The sequence below is a fragment of the Vespa crabro genome, chromosome 2, assembly GCF_910589235.1.
Source record: "Vespa crabro chromosome 2, iyVesCrab1.2, whole genome shotgun sequence".
NCBI lineage: Eukaryota > Metazoa > Arthropoda > Insecta > Hymenoptera > Vespidae > Vespa > Vespa crabro.
In genome coordinates this window covers 17,500,999-17,515,998 of record NC_060956.1, presented here as the reverse complement: position 1 = coordinate 17,515,998, position 15,000 = coordinate 17,500,999, and the positions used below count along the sequence as shown (strand labels likewise).

The window sequence follows — 15,000 nt, the reverse complement described above, 5'->3', positions numbered from 1 at the left end:
AAGTTTATATATATATATAAGTATATATATATATAAGTATATATATATATATATATAAGTATATAATATATATATAAGTATATATATATATATATATACATACATACGTGTTCTTTCTGTCTTTATTAGGTACATACGTTATTCTTCGTTGGAAAAAATTTGTTATTTTCTTAACGGTGCCTTACAGAGAGTATAATTATCGCAATAATAATCATGGTTGGTCGATGCCAAATTTGTAGGTACGAACAACCTACAAATATCTACGATTTTAAATGATCGTCCTTTGAGGAACATCAGGCATATTTTTTTCTTTTTTCTTTTTTATTTTTTCTTTTTTTTTTTTTTTTTTTTCTTTTTTTTTAATAATTCTAGAAGGCCAACGGTCGAGTAATTAGAGTCGAGTCACTAAACAATAGTCAGATTCTCAAAGAGGTGAACAAGGTTCCATAGAGATAAATGAAAGACCATTTGGCGTTAACGTCGTTTGCCTTTCACGCGATCTTGACCTGTATTCATGAGCTTCGCAAAAATAGTCGTCGGTAATGCCTCTCAGGATTTTCGATCAGGATTATTATCTTACGATTGAGTTTTTAGTATTTGTCACGAACGCTTGTGAAATGTTTAAATGAATAAGAAAAATTTATTACGTTTCACAGATATAAGATGATTTCAAGGATGTAATTCTTTGATAGGTTCTTAAAGGTTACAGTCGATACTTTCTAAAATCGTCTGGTTTAAAATCGCTTGACAAATTATATATATATATATATTTTTTTTTTATTTTTTTTTTTATTTTATATTTTATAACTCAATTCACGGAGAAAGTTTCGTAAAATATTAAGACATTAAGAATTTCTTTCTTTCGAATATTAATATCATTGTTTTTTCTTTTTTTTTTCCTTCTTTTATTTTTTTACGGTTTAGAGAGTCCAGTCTGCGATGAGATCGAGATGTCGTCTAAGTTAAAACAAGAGGACGAAGCTCGAGTTACAATGACAGGATATCGAGCTCGAGGCTAACCGCAGTGAGAAACGTAAGACACGTGGCCACGCTCGAAAGCGCGAAAAGGAAGTAGAACCTTGCAGCTGACAATAAATTCGTTGTGTTTGTTCCATTAATAGAGTGCCGTATAGCAAGGTTGATCATTGGAAATTGTAGATCAAAAGCGGTCAAGGGATCGAGCGCATTATTTTATGATAGAGTTTTTTCTTTTCTTCTTTCTTTTTCTTTTTCCTTTTTTTTTTTTTCTCTTCTTTCTTTCCGTCGATTTCTTACAAAGAAAAAAAATCATTTTATCGAGAATAACGAGACATAGTTTACGCGGGAGAATTCACGATGGTTCGAAGAAACAGAAGGGGAGAAAGGAAAAATAACGAAGCAACGATGCGAAATGCAACTCGTCTCGTTCGTGCAGTTAACGCATGACGGCGGTTGACGAACACCTGTTGCTTTAGCTATGAACGTTAGGTCGGTGAACAGGGGAATCAATTGACTGTTAAGTCGAAGGGGTGACTAAAGAATACGCACTTTTCTCGATTATTGCATTTACTGAGCAACGTTGTTAATAAAATTACTACTCTTATATCGTGAGTTTTGTATAATGCAATATTAAAAAAGAAAGAAAGAAAAAAAAAATGGAAAAAAGAAAGAAAGAAAGAAAAAAAAAAAGGAAAACAACTCAACGATATTGCTCAACTTTCTTTCAAGCGTACGAGATGAAAAAATAATTTAAGATAATTGAAAAATAGTTATGCATTTTTTTATTTAAACGAGAACGAACAAAGCAATTCGATTCTTTTGTCGGATAATGAAAATAACCTTAAACGAAGCGCGTAATATCTTCATCGAACTTTGTTTTTTTCTTTTTTTTTTTTTTTTTTTTTTTTTATATATATTTTTCATTGGAACCGAAGAACGTGAAATCGAATGAAGATGGAGAAGAGATATTCGCGCGTGCCGCCTTCCTCCTATCCCCTCTTCCTCCCCTACCCTATCCCTATTCTAATCTCTCTTCTCTCTCTTTTCTCTTTTTCTTTCCTATTTCTCTCGGTGAACTTCGATGGATGCCGCCGCGGGGACCCGGTCTTGATCTTGATCCACGAGAGGACCGTGGATCTCGAATCTATTACGTTCTCTTCGCCTCTCCCTTTTACAGTCAACGGCAGCTATATTCCACCTCCTACCATCCGTTTCGCCATTTCCCTCTCCACGAGCTCCTGATGCACGATGCAGGGGAGAAAGACACGCCGCCTTCTGACCGGCACGTAGTTGTTCGAAAACCTTTCTTACCTGCGCTCGCTTTGTCGTTCTACTCGTGGAATCAACTTTCGCGATTCGCCGGGCATAAACGATATTTAGAATTATTTCGGTTTGTTTTACGAGAAAGAGAAAAAAAAGAAAGAAAGAAAGAAAGAAAGAAAGAAGGAAAGAAAGAAAGAAAAGAAAGAAGGAAAGTATATAAAGAGACGATCGATCGATCGATCGATCGATCGATATCGATCGGCTCGATCAAGAGCATCAATCTCTTTTATTTTTCCTTCAGGTTCATTGGCATCATCAACAGGTCTTAAAAAAGTTTCGACGGTAATAGCTCCACTAGTCCGTCGTCAGTCATGTGTTCTACGGTGTATCGCGAGCGGAAGTTCATCGATCGACCGTTCGTATGTGCCAAACGACTTTTATTACTCTCTTGATCGTGGATCATCGCGTGCCCGTCTCCGTTATAATCGATATGACCTATTATTGATCTATTATTTTAACAAATTGGAATATTTATGCTTTTCATGTATATACGTTTGACTTTCGAAAGGACACCTATATCAACATCGACGTATTAACAACAACACCGACAAGGAGATAACTTCAATGACATTATTTCACTGATCGACAAAAGGACGTTTATTTATGTCTTCGATCGGTGATATTGGAAACGGCAAACGTAATCGAGCAGTCATCGTCGTAGCACTTTCTAGTAAATCTTACGCAAAATCGTCGATCGATTATAAAGACGTTTTTATTTATTATCTACGCGGGATTATCTTAACACCTGTCTGTTGTCTCGTTCGCAAGAGGAAACAGCTATCGTGAACATTCACGTTGTAGAATCTATCCCTCCGGCGTGTTCGGACAAGCGTGACAACAGTCGCTACGATAGATCGATTCTGTTTCTTAGGTTCTAGGATAATTGCGACGAGAGAGACAGAAAGAGAAGGAGAGAGAGAGAGAGAGAGAGAGAGAGAGAGAGAGAGAGAGAGAGAGAGAGAGAGAGAGAGAAAGAGAGAATTATTACGAAGGAGAGGAGGGAGAGAGGGAAAGAGAGAATTATTACGAAGGAGAGGAGAGAGAGAGAGAGAGAGAGAAAGAGAAAAGCGGATACTTAAATCACTTAATGACAAACAACAGTTATAAATCATCTTTCAAAAGATTGTCATTCTTAATTCCGTCCTTCTAACCTTCTTCGACGATTATCAAATTACAACTAGTTTCGAAGACTAATTAACATCACGCGGAAGGTAAACAAACGCATCTTGCAGTCATCGTCCGTATATCGGAAAGAGGATCGAGACTAAGTTAGTTTTCTCTCTTTTTCTCTCTCTTTCTCTGTTTCTCTCTTTCTCTCTCCCTCTAAGCAAAAGCACGTCCGTTCCTCCACGCGTTCGTCGACCCGCCGAAGGCCGGCAAAGAGAAGAAGAGGGAGAAGAAGGAGAAGAAAACGCAGAAGAAGAGCAGGAGAAGAAGAAGAAGAAGAAGAAAAAGAAGAGAAGAAGAAGAAGTGAACTGATCGTTCTGGATCCTCCGTGCGAACTTTCGTCGATTGTTTCCTCAAGAGGATCAGGGACCTTCCATCTATCTCTCTTTCTCTCTCTCTCTCTCTCTCTGTTTCTTTATCTCTCTCTCTCTCTCTCTCTCTCTCTCTCTCTCTCTCTCTCTCTCTCTCTCTCTCTATCTATCTCTCCCACCCTATCTTATTCTCTCCCTTTTCGTATCTCTGTTTCACGCGTGATTCATCGAGGCCGGTCTTCGTTGAGCAGGTCAGGGACGGAGGTTGTGAGGCTTCGGTGCTCGACGGTGCAACGTCCCACCTAAATCTCTCTCTCTCTCTCTCTCTCTTTTTCTCTCTCTCTCTCTCTCTCTCTCTCTCGTTTGTTTTCTTTCTTCTTTTTAATTCTTCGACAAGCTCCTTTATCGTTCGAGCATCAATACCGTGGAGAAACCTAACGAAGCTGTCCATCGACGTTCGCATTCGCTTTATTATCTGACCGGTCTAACGATAACGTTCCGCATCGAGAACGATAACGGACGAAGCAAAGCTCGCGGATCGTCGCGGATCGTCGGACTGACGCCGACGACCACTTCGTTTCTCTTCGTTCTTGAGATACTGTGATATATAATACCGATGTACCACTATCACTATTAAAACTTCCCTATATACATAAGTTGGTAAAACGAGGAAGCGAAATAAGAAGCGACGAACAAGAGAACTCTTATTCTCCGTGAACGTCGATTAATGATCCTTGATAATGGCTTAACTCGCACGATTTTTGTATGGTTGAAGATTAGAAAAATTTGCCGGTTAAGAAGGAATAGAGAGAAAAATATAATACAATAGTTGATTAATCATCGTTTAAACGGAGACTCGTTAAATTATTATTTATCCAATTAATTTTTGATTTTCTCGTTTAAAGGGGTGACAATATTGTTGATAGAGATTTTACGACTGATTTATTTCACTGAGTGAATTAATCCTTTTTATAATAATAATAATAATAATAATATTAATAATAATAATAATAATAATAATAATAATAATAATAATAATAATAATAATAATAATAATAATAATAATAATAATAATAATAATAATAATAGTAATAATTATTATTATTAGTACTTTGTAAATCTCGATCACAGTGGTGAAGTGTGGTTCTACGATAAAAGTGTCGTTCGTTTCGAAGAAAATTGGATAAAGTGTTTCTCTTCGAAGATTTATACGTCGTACGTGGACTATCGACCTACACTTTATCGGGTAAGTTGTTATATATAAATATGTATGTATATTTATTTATATTTCTTTACGATATAAAAGTATGGTTAGAATTACGAAGCAGTTGCGTGTTCATTGCGAATAATAAAGAAACTTTAGTTTCGATAATAGAATATTTATTTTACATCGGTATCATTTATAAACTGCCAATGTAGATAATTAATAGGAAAGATTTGATAATTTTTCTCTTATTTTTTTTTCCTTTTTTTCTTTTCTTTTATCGTACAAAAAGATTTAACTTGGAACATTGCAATGTAAATTCTATTATCTTTTAGCAAATGGCAATTCTATTATAGAACTTTGAAATATTTTCTGGTAAAGAGTAACAAAGAGAGAGAGAGAGAAAGAGAGAGAGAGAGAGAGAGAGAGAGAGAGAGAGAGAGAGAGAGAGAGAGAGAGAGAGAGAAAGAGAGTTGTAGGAATAACGGAAGGAAAGGATAAACCATGAGTCAAGTTAGAACACGAAGATCAATAGCATAGATTTAAGAATCTCGAAATCGTTCGGGCAGGAATCGTTTGATAGTATCCACAGCTCGTAATGCATGCCTCGCTCGACTCGTTGGTTCGCGAGGCAAACTTTCGCGTACGCTTGCAATTTCCGTTCTCCGTATCCGTGACGATGATCTATAACCCAAGGCGAATACGAATAAACGTCGGTTTATCGATGGGTAACCGTTTCCTGACTAACGTCTACTTTTACGCGTCGCAAAGGAACGCGTTTGGAAAAGTCATCGTGACTTAGATAAACTTCTATTTTTCCTCCTTTTTCTTTTTCCTTTCTTTTCCTTCTTTTTTTTTTCCTTCCTTTTCAACCTCTTTTACAATTCGACGTCTCGTACTTAATGATGCGAGCAAATTCGAGCACTATCGAGTGGTACTTTCATTTCGAGGAAAGCGTTTCATATCGATCGATCAGCGCGTAACGAGCAATTCTTCCTTTTTGATCGGCTCTATAAATTTCGTTTCGCAGTAATACGCCATCAAAATTTACAACGATTAACTCATATATATATGTATATATATATATATCTTTCAGTTCAATCAAGATACTCATTATCGAGATGGTTTAAATCGATTATGAAAGTTAGAAATTGATGGAGAGTTTCGTTGGATGATAGAAAACGTTGGTACGATCCTTTACGTTAGTATTTTCTTTAATATTTCTGACGATTTTTTAAAAAATCGGAAAGCAAAAAAAAAGAAGAACACGAACGTGAGTGCTTCGAAGTTTATTAACAATCTTGTATGTGGAAAATGTCGATTCTATGTGTTTCATCGTGACCCGTATACTGGGTGACTCTTAATCACGTGCACGAGAGGAGAAAGTAATGAGTACAAAGATAATGAGTAAAACGATCAGCCAAGGTTACTCGTGCGACTGAATTATCGTCGACGAATTGAGCGTACTCGTGTATATGCATTATATATATATATATATATATATATATATATATATATATATATATATATATATATATATATATATATATGTATGTATGTATGTATACATTGTATACATGTATAGATGTTTGTATACATGTTATGTATGTAGAGATACATAGTAGTACGTACCTTAGTACGTAGATATAATGACGTGGATCTCGTTAGAGTCGCCTTAAACGCGATTACGTAAACGCTAATTAATCTTTCAGTTGAATGTACTTATACTAAAGCGTGATATTACTTCTATTACATGAAGAAACGAACGCGTATAAGTCCTTAGAATTTCAAAGCCAAGATAAACGTACTCCCTCTCTCCGATTCGAATGATTCGAAATATTAATTACCAAGAACGTGTACGGTTTACAGCAACCCTTATTTTCCGCTCTGTTTCCATTTTACACCTTTATTCCATGAACCAATCTGTTATATTATATCTACACGTTTTGATCAACTTTTGTTGAAAAAAGGAAAAGAATTTAAAGAGAGATATATATAGAGAGAGAAAGAGAAAGAGAGAGAGAGAGAGAGAGAGAGAGAGAGAGAGAGGAGAAAAAAGACATGGCTTTTATATTTTTTAAAAATTAAATTAGCGCTGATCGAATCAAATGTTACGCTTAGTATAAAAAAAACATCGATTGTCACGTTTCGTTTCCGTATGGTATGTGTGTGTGTGTGTGTACGTGCCTGAGTACGCGTTCGTAAAGATTTTATAATGTTAATTAACATAAAATAGTTAAATGCATTGGAAATATGTTAAACGTGAGATTGTAACTTTTATAGTACGATCCATGTTATTTGTTTTTTGTTGCAATGGTTACATACTTTGAGACTTGGATTCCATACAAAAAGTAAGAAATGCGGTCAGGAATGAAAACCTCGCGTATACACCCGGTACGTGATCGAAGCTATGAGAGAAAGCGTTAGCAAAGAGTTCATCTCAGCGAACCCTTGAACTTGGCCGCTACGCCGACTCGATGGCCGAATTTTCTACGAGACTTGTCGAAGTTTTTGTTGCGTTGCCAGAGATTCGCGCGCGCGCGCGCGTGTACGTATGTATGCATGTATGTACGCGTGTGATAACGTGTTTTTTAATTAATAATTATTTTTTATTCGTCGATCATTTTCATCGTCGTATTTTAAACATTAATTCCTTCCATTTTTTTTCTTCTTATTTCCTTCATTTTTTTTTTCGAAAAAAAAAAATTTACTTTCACTCGTAAACGTTAATATTTAATTTCCTATCTATACGTGATAAGTATACATATACACACACGCACACGCACACGCACACGCATACGCACACGCACACGCACACACACACACACACGTTTCTTTGTTTGCCATCTCTTACAAACTTTTCTTACTTTCTAAATTCTTCTTTTTCCAAGTAACCAATATGCACATCACCCCCGCCCAGTTCAACAAGTCAACATCGTAAGACGTTTATATTTTCGTTAGAGTTTCCTGCGAGCGATAACGTTGCGACGAGGGACACGCATAAACCTTGTTTACATACGTCACGAGAAACGTTTCGTTCTTCTAGAAAAAACGTTACCACACTTTTAACAAGGTGTCGCGAGCAAACACGTAACCAACCACAAGCGAACATCGGAGTTGGTCGCGCTTGAAACAACATCAAAGTGGGTTTTGCTTGGAAATTTGCAAGCTTAATGAATTTGCGACGTCGAATTTGTGTTGTGTTGTGTTATGTTGTGTCCTTGTTGTCCTTGTTTAATGATCGGAAAATTGATTTTCGAGAAATTTAATAAAATTCGAATTAAAATATGTTTCGAGCTGAAAGAGTTTTTCTTTTTAGGTGAATCGTACTTTCCGATTAGATTTTTTTATTTTTTTCCTCTTTTATTTTCATCGTATATAAGATGGATTTAGATATAAAATTGAACTTGAACGATTAGATATTGGAATTAGAAAAGAATTCGAACGGGAAAATCTTGAATGGTTCTTTCGGGAGGAAGATCGAATCATGTAAGACACGTAATTCGAGCGATCGCGAAAGAATTCAATGCCGTTAGAATCGCATAGTGCGTGAGGGCCGACAAAGATAAGGCCTTCTTCGTTTCGAGCGAAAGCGAGCTACGGTCTTGAATAAATCAACCTTTCTCTCTCTCTCTCTCTCTCTCTCTCTTTCATCCTATCTTCTTCCTTCTTTTTTCTTGGACTTCTTGGTAAGTGAGTATTTCGCACGATGGAATCGTTCACGGTCGAAAAATTACTTCGTAAAACTTTGATCGAATATATAAAGAGTTTTTTTCTTTTTCCATCGAATAAGAATTTTCTTTAATGAACAAACAACCTGTTAATGACAGGAAAGTTGAAACGATCGGTAGTCATCAGTCGATCGAGAGAAATTTTCTACGAGAAACTCGCGGTCATGCAGACGCCATAGTGACCTTATTTTCTTCCAAAGGTGTACTAGGTATTCCTATTAGAGATTCTTATTAACAATAGTACCTCGAGAAACAAACGTATATCATAAAATATTCATTAGATCAATGGATCGATTAAAATGATATCGGGTTTATGCTAAACGAGAAACTGAACTGTTTTATTTCGTTGCAATCGATCGTAACTAAAAATATCATCTAATTTTTTTTTTTCTTTTTTTTTTTTTTTCATTTTAAAAATCTCAAATGCTAAGTAATATGTCAATATTAATTATTTGCACATCTATAATATTTTTACGAACAGCAGAGAGTTTATGGTGTTTATTTAACGACGATTTATTTTTTTCTCTTTCTTTTCTTTCTCTTCCTATTTTTCTTTTTCTTTTTTTTTTTTTTCTTTTTTTTACTCGCTTCATACTTTCCCACTGCGTTCACGAGACCTATCGTTTTATTTTCTTTCTAGATACACATCAATCGGTATTGATTATACCAGCTGTATAACCAAAGCGGGCGCGCGTCGCTATCGATCGGCGATAGGCGTGGGTTGCGTTAGACCGCACGTTCGCGTTCTACTTTCCTCGATCCTACTTAACTTGATTTTCGATTGAAAATCCTTTCGATTTCTTTTTAAACTCACTAACGAGTATCAATTTCGATATGATAAGAACAATTCAAAAAGAACCTTTTTAATTGTTTCCTTTTTCTTACATTTAATTGTAATTTATTTTGATAGTTTAATATTTGATCGTTCGTTCGTAAAAAGAGATTAAACATCATTTAAGTTTATAATAGAGTTGAAAAAAAATACCGACGAATAAAGTGCTTATCCGATCATTATATCTGATCTTGATTTAATTTACGTTAGTTTAATTTACGTTAGTAATTAAACATTTTTATAAAGAACAAAAGAGCTCTTTCATTTTGATCAGATCTTCGAGAATCAAATTATTCCTAGAACAATATATAAAATTATTGTTTAATAATTTGACAAATTGATCTGTACCGTTTAAATTTAATGAAACTTTAGACAAGTAGCAAATGATTACGTAAATTTATTTCTGTAATAGTTGATTGATTTATATCCGATCCCTGCGCGATTTGTCGTTACTAACTCTCCTTCGTGTTACAAAGGGCAAAGTTGTAACTACATGATTTGTCAAAGTGCGCAGCCATAGAATGTAAATCCTCTATTTGATACAACGTTCAAAGGGAAAGCATGTTAACCGAACGTTCGCACGCCCTACAACGCCTCCACTTACAGGGAGCAATCGTTGCAATATCGCCATAGAGAATAATCCAGGTGGTCGGCTTACACGATTACTTTACCCTCGCTTTTTCTCGCTGACTTCGTCTCGATTATTCCGCGTTCCCTCGCTTCGAAAGAGAGAGAGAGAGAGAGAGAGAGAAAAGCTGATATGTATTTTACGATATGATTATATTTCGAAAGATAAAAAGATTTTTTTTTTTTTTCTTTTTTTTTTTTTTTTAATATAAATAATAAATAAATGTCATTTCGAGAGGTAGCTTTGTCGTGTCACTTTTTGATTTTACATCTTAGATCGATTATTATTTATTTGAAATCTCCGTTCGTAATCATCAAAATGATTAGAACCAATTGACATTAAGTACATACCTCTTTGAAGGAATAGTTGCGAGTGTGAATAAGTAAAGAATTCTTTTGAGAAGAACTTTCGAAACAGAATATATGTATATTCTATAACCATTGAAACAAGTGATAATCTCTTTATAAACAATAATACAGTTATCTCATTGTACTCGTAAGATTAAAATAAAGGAAAAAGAATCACAACGGGGTGTAACGTAGTGTAAAGATAAAAAGAAAAAGAGACAAAAAAAAGGAAAAGAAAAAAGAAGAAAAAGAAAGAAAAGACAAGTTAACGAAGTTAATTGGACACACCTCTGTGTTACCTACGTCAAAAGGTAGGCTCTCTTAAAAGGAAAGGGTAGAGTAGGTGTTGCAGGATATAAGGGTAGGGGTTGCTCGAAAAAAGAGGAGGGCGCAGTCGCGTCGAAGGCACCCCCGCGAAGCGTTGTGCGACGCTCCGCGTCGGCAGTCTCGTACGGTCGGCGTCGGCCGAAAGTCATCGTGTTCGGCGACTCTCTCATGGAAAGAGAGAGAGAGAGAAAGAGAGAGAGAAAGAGAGAGAGAGAGAGAGAGAGAGAGAGAAAGAGAGAAAGAGAAAAAGAGAGAGGAAGAAAAGAGGGAGAAGAGAAAGAGAGAAAGAGAGAGAAAGAGAGAGAGAGAGAGAGAAAGAGAGAGAGAGAGAGAGAGAGAGAGAGAGAGAGAGAGGGCTGGAGGATATCCGTTGGTAGAGCCGGCGGCCATTCGCGCGTTCATCGCGTCGGCCGGTCGCGGCAGACTTGGAGGAGCGTCCGACCGATCCGACCGGCCGGCCGGAAGCCGAACCTCGACACGAGGCGGCCGACACCGAAGTTTCACGAGGGGTCCAGCCGACGGTTTTCGTGTTCAGTTCGTGTGCCGCACTCAGCCCGCGCGTTCCGTTCTTCCTTAAGTTGTCTCTTCAAATTTCGCCGAGTGTTCCATTCCTCTTTGTTCCATTCGCATATTCCTCTGCGGTTTTTTTTTCCATTCTTTCTTTTCTCTTTCTCTCTCTCTCTCTCTCTCTCTCTCTCTCTCTCTGTCTTTTTCTTTCTTTCTTTCTTTTTTCTTTCTTTCTCTTTCTTTCTCTCTCGGTTTCCTCCTGTATCATCATTATTTTCTTTTTTATCTTCTTTCCTTCTAAACAATCTCTAGCCTCTTTATTCCTTTCTTTCTACAGGCACATGATCACCGAAGGTATTCGAATCATCTTTGCACCCTTTCTCTCTCTCTCTCTCTCTCTCTCTCTCTCTCTCTCTCTCGCGCGCGCGCGCCCGTGTACTTCTTCGGTTTGTAATAACGTTAGAAGATATTATATCATTGTCGATTGTGTCGACGAATTGTAAGTGACAGAACGGAATGACAAAATGACAACGGGTTGTTTCGTTCGATCGTTTTCTCTTTCGTCGAATCTTATATTCTATCGTAAATTAAACTTTGTAAAGGAAAAAAAGAAAAAAAAAAAAGAACAAAAAAAAATAATAATAATAATAAAAAAGAACAAGTAAGAGAAAAAAAGAAAAACGATGAGGAACTTTGAAGTAGCGTCGATTGGAATCCTATAAAAACTTTCGAGTCAACTTAGTTTGACTCGATCGAACGCGTAAGTGGTACGAGTCGATGATCGAAAAGGAAGCGTGGTTAAAGACAGAGAGATTGAAAATTGCACCCACGTGATTCGAAACTCTCAGAACTTTTTCCCTTTTCTTCTTCGACGTTTCGATCTTTTTTTTTTTTCTTTTTCTCTTCTCTTATTTTTTTTTTTTATTTTTCATCTCTTTCAATTATTCCCGTTACGTCATTCTTGGTGACGAATATCGACGTGAACATCTACGTTCGATAATGCATTCGCGTATCTCCTCGTATTCATCGAGATTTAGCGATAGAAAGTGCCGAGCAACTTTACTGTTTACTCGATAAACTTCGTGCAAAATATTCGATCGAGGTAGATTAAAAAGAATCGATAGTCGCAACCGGCCATTGCTTAATTGGGTCACTTTGATAACTTTGATAATTTACCTAATCATTGGAATCACGATTACAACTATAAAACGACGGTTATAAGTCGAGAAACCCCAAACGTTGATGCAAATTTTTTGTTTTTTCTTTCTCGTTCGACCGTCGGCAAAGTGCAACTTTTTCGACTCGTACATTTTTCCTGTTCTATTTGAGAAACCGTCTCGTTTCGCACGACTTAAAATAACATTGTATTTCTTATTCCGACGTAAACACGAAGAATGATTTAGGATTATCGACGTATCTGCATGAATTGTACATCTTTTTTCTTTTTTTTTTTTATCCTTCGTTAACTCTTTGTTATTGCATTGAATACAAACGATATTATTACATCTGTTTTCGAAAGAATGACAAAATATTTTCTTTTTTTATTACCAACACACGTTAGTCAGCAATTAATTTCTTGATCGTTTAAGTTCTTCCAATCGTATTTAACGCGTCGTATGTATTTCAGTATGATTTGCGCATTTATATAATTACATTTGAATTCGATCGAAATGCGTCTATCTGCTTTTAACCCATACGCGTATTAAAATACAATGATTCAACGCGGAGATAATGAATTTTCTGATCTCTTGTTAAAATCATACATTTGAAAAATTATCAAAGCTATAATGGCCGGGAGATAGTGAAAGAGGGAAAAAGAAAATATATATATATATATATTTTTTTTCTTTCTCTCTAAAAAGGAGACACAGGGGAGATTCAAACAAAAGATGTCTATCAAGAGAAGAAGAAAAAAAAGAGAAAGGGAATAAAATAAAAAAGAAGATGGAGGAGGGAAAAGAAAGAAGAAATAGAAGAGGACGCAGAAGTCTGTGAGGGTTCTGGCGGGTCTTGGCACTGGAAGAATTCACAGATGTGCAATATATAATCGTGGATCTTGCAATGCCATCACTTGCTGGATGCCGATTCATCGTGGATATCGTCGTTGCTTCGTGGATCATTACCGGAGTTCGCTCGAGCGTGTCCTTACACTTATACAGTGAAAGTAGACAAGCAGGAGCGTCCAAGTCGGCTCTATACTATATACTCCAGTTGTCTCTCTCTCTCTCTCTCTCTTTCCCTCTCCCTTTCTCTCTCTCTCTCTCTCTCTCTCATCTCGCTACTTCTTCCAGATGAGAGATGGCCGACCGATTAAGGACAAACTACGGACTCGCAATCCTTTCTCCGTCGGCGTTGATGATCGGCAAATTGCCGGCAATCTTCGCTTTATTCTACTTTCCGATTAAATCGTCGATAATTTTATCGCTTCCGCAGGCCACCATCAGTTTATATATCTCTCTCTCTCTCTCTCTCTTTCTCTCTCTCTTTCCTTTTTCCTCTCACTCTCACTTCTCTTTTATTTTCCCGCTCTCTTTATTGTCTTTCGTTACGATGTATTTACGATGTATTTTTAGTCGTCGAGTTCGATATTTTACTTTTACGCGTGATTATTACTTTTATAGGGTATCGAATGAACGCAACGAAAGAATGATTTCTTCTTGATACGTGTAAATAAACGAATGAAATGGATATGACTTTTTCGAGAATTATTAAGCGTCGTTGCGCTTGGAAATCCAATAATTTTACCAAAGTATAATATCTTTCCTTTTTCCTCGTTTTCCTATCTCTTTCTTTCTGATACACACACACACGCACACACACACACATACACACACACATATATATATATATATACACGTAAATACGAACATACAATGTTATTTCTCTTTGAAACGAGATCGAAATCATTTTTTCAGATTGTAACGATCTCGACGAATGATCGCCCTCGACCTTTCGTTATCTACGAGTGCCAACGTTCTCCTAGCACGAGTATTAAAAAAAATTGTACGGGTAATTTTTATCAAGATCGATATCAAGGAAAATAACGCAAGCATTAAGATATCGCACGGTGACATCTGGTAGGGATCGTAATTATTTCTCGCGGTTGGTTTGTTTTTTCTTTTTTTTTCCTATTATTTTCTTTCTTTCTTTCTTTCATTTCTTTTACAACGAAATGCCATTAATCGGCCATTGGATCAATGAAAATGAAAGAATTTATTACGAGGAATGTTATCGACGACGATAATGACGATGATAATAATGACGATGACGATGACGATGATGATTCGATAGATTACGTAGATGTTATCAAGTTTTTCTAGTATCTTCGCGATACAAGTATTTTAAAGCGAAGCGAACGATTAATTTATCGGTAGATAAATCGTCAGCGAATGCAATTAAATCGGATCTCACGTGTATCGTATCGATTGAAAATTGTCATGATAAAATCGTTACTCCTTGTTATTGCAATGTCTTCCGCGTTCGAGAAGGAGACTGTTAAAGATCATCAATGCTACCTTGGTATACCTCGTTTATTCCAGTAGAATTCATCGTTACTTAGACTGAGAGGTGATTGAACGAGAAGAAAACAAAAGGAACGGTGTGTTATCTTGCGCGGAGGTGGAGGAGGTGGGCACGTTTCCTCG

At 36.4% G+C, this 15,000-nt stretch overlaps 1 protein-coding gene across 2 annotated transcripts in view; it reads left to right on the top strand.

The window, feature by feature from the left end:
* Positions 1–4,777: 4,777 nt before the first annotated feature.
* Positions 4,778–15,000, top strand: part of LOC124421921 — a 53,125-nt gene continuing 42,902 nt past the window's right edge. Inside the window, exon 1 of one of the 2 annotated variants that reach the window (XM_046957631.1) lies at positions 4,778–5,026. The gene's annotated coding sequence lies outside the window, so the exon portion shown is untranslated. The remainder of the gene's footprint in view (positions 5,027–15,000) is intronic. The other variant, XM_046957630.1, reaches the window with a different exon arrangement.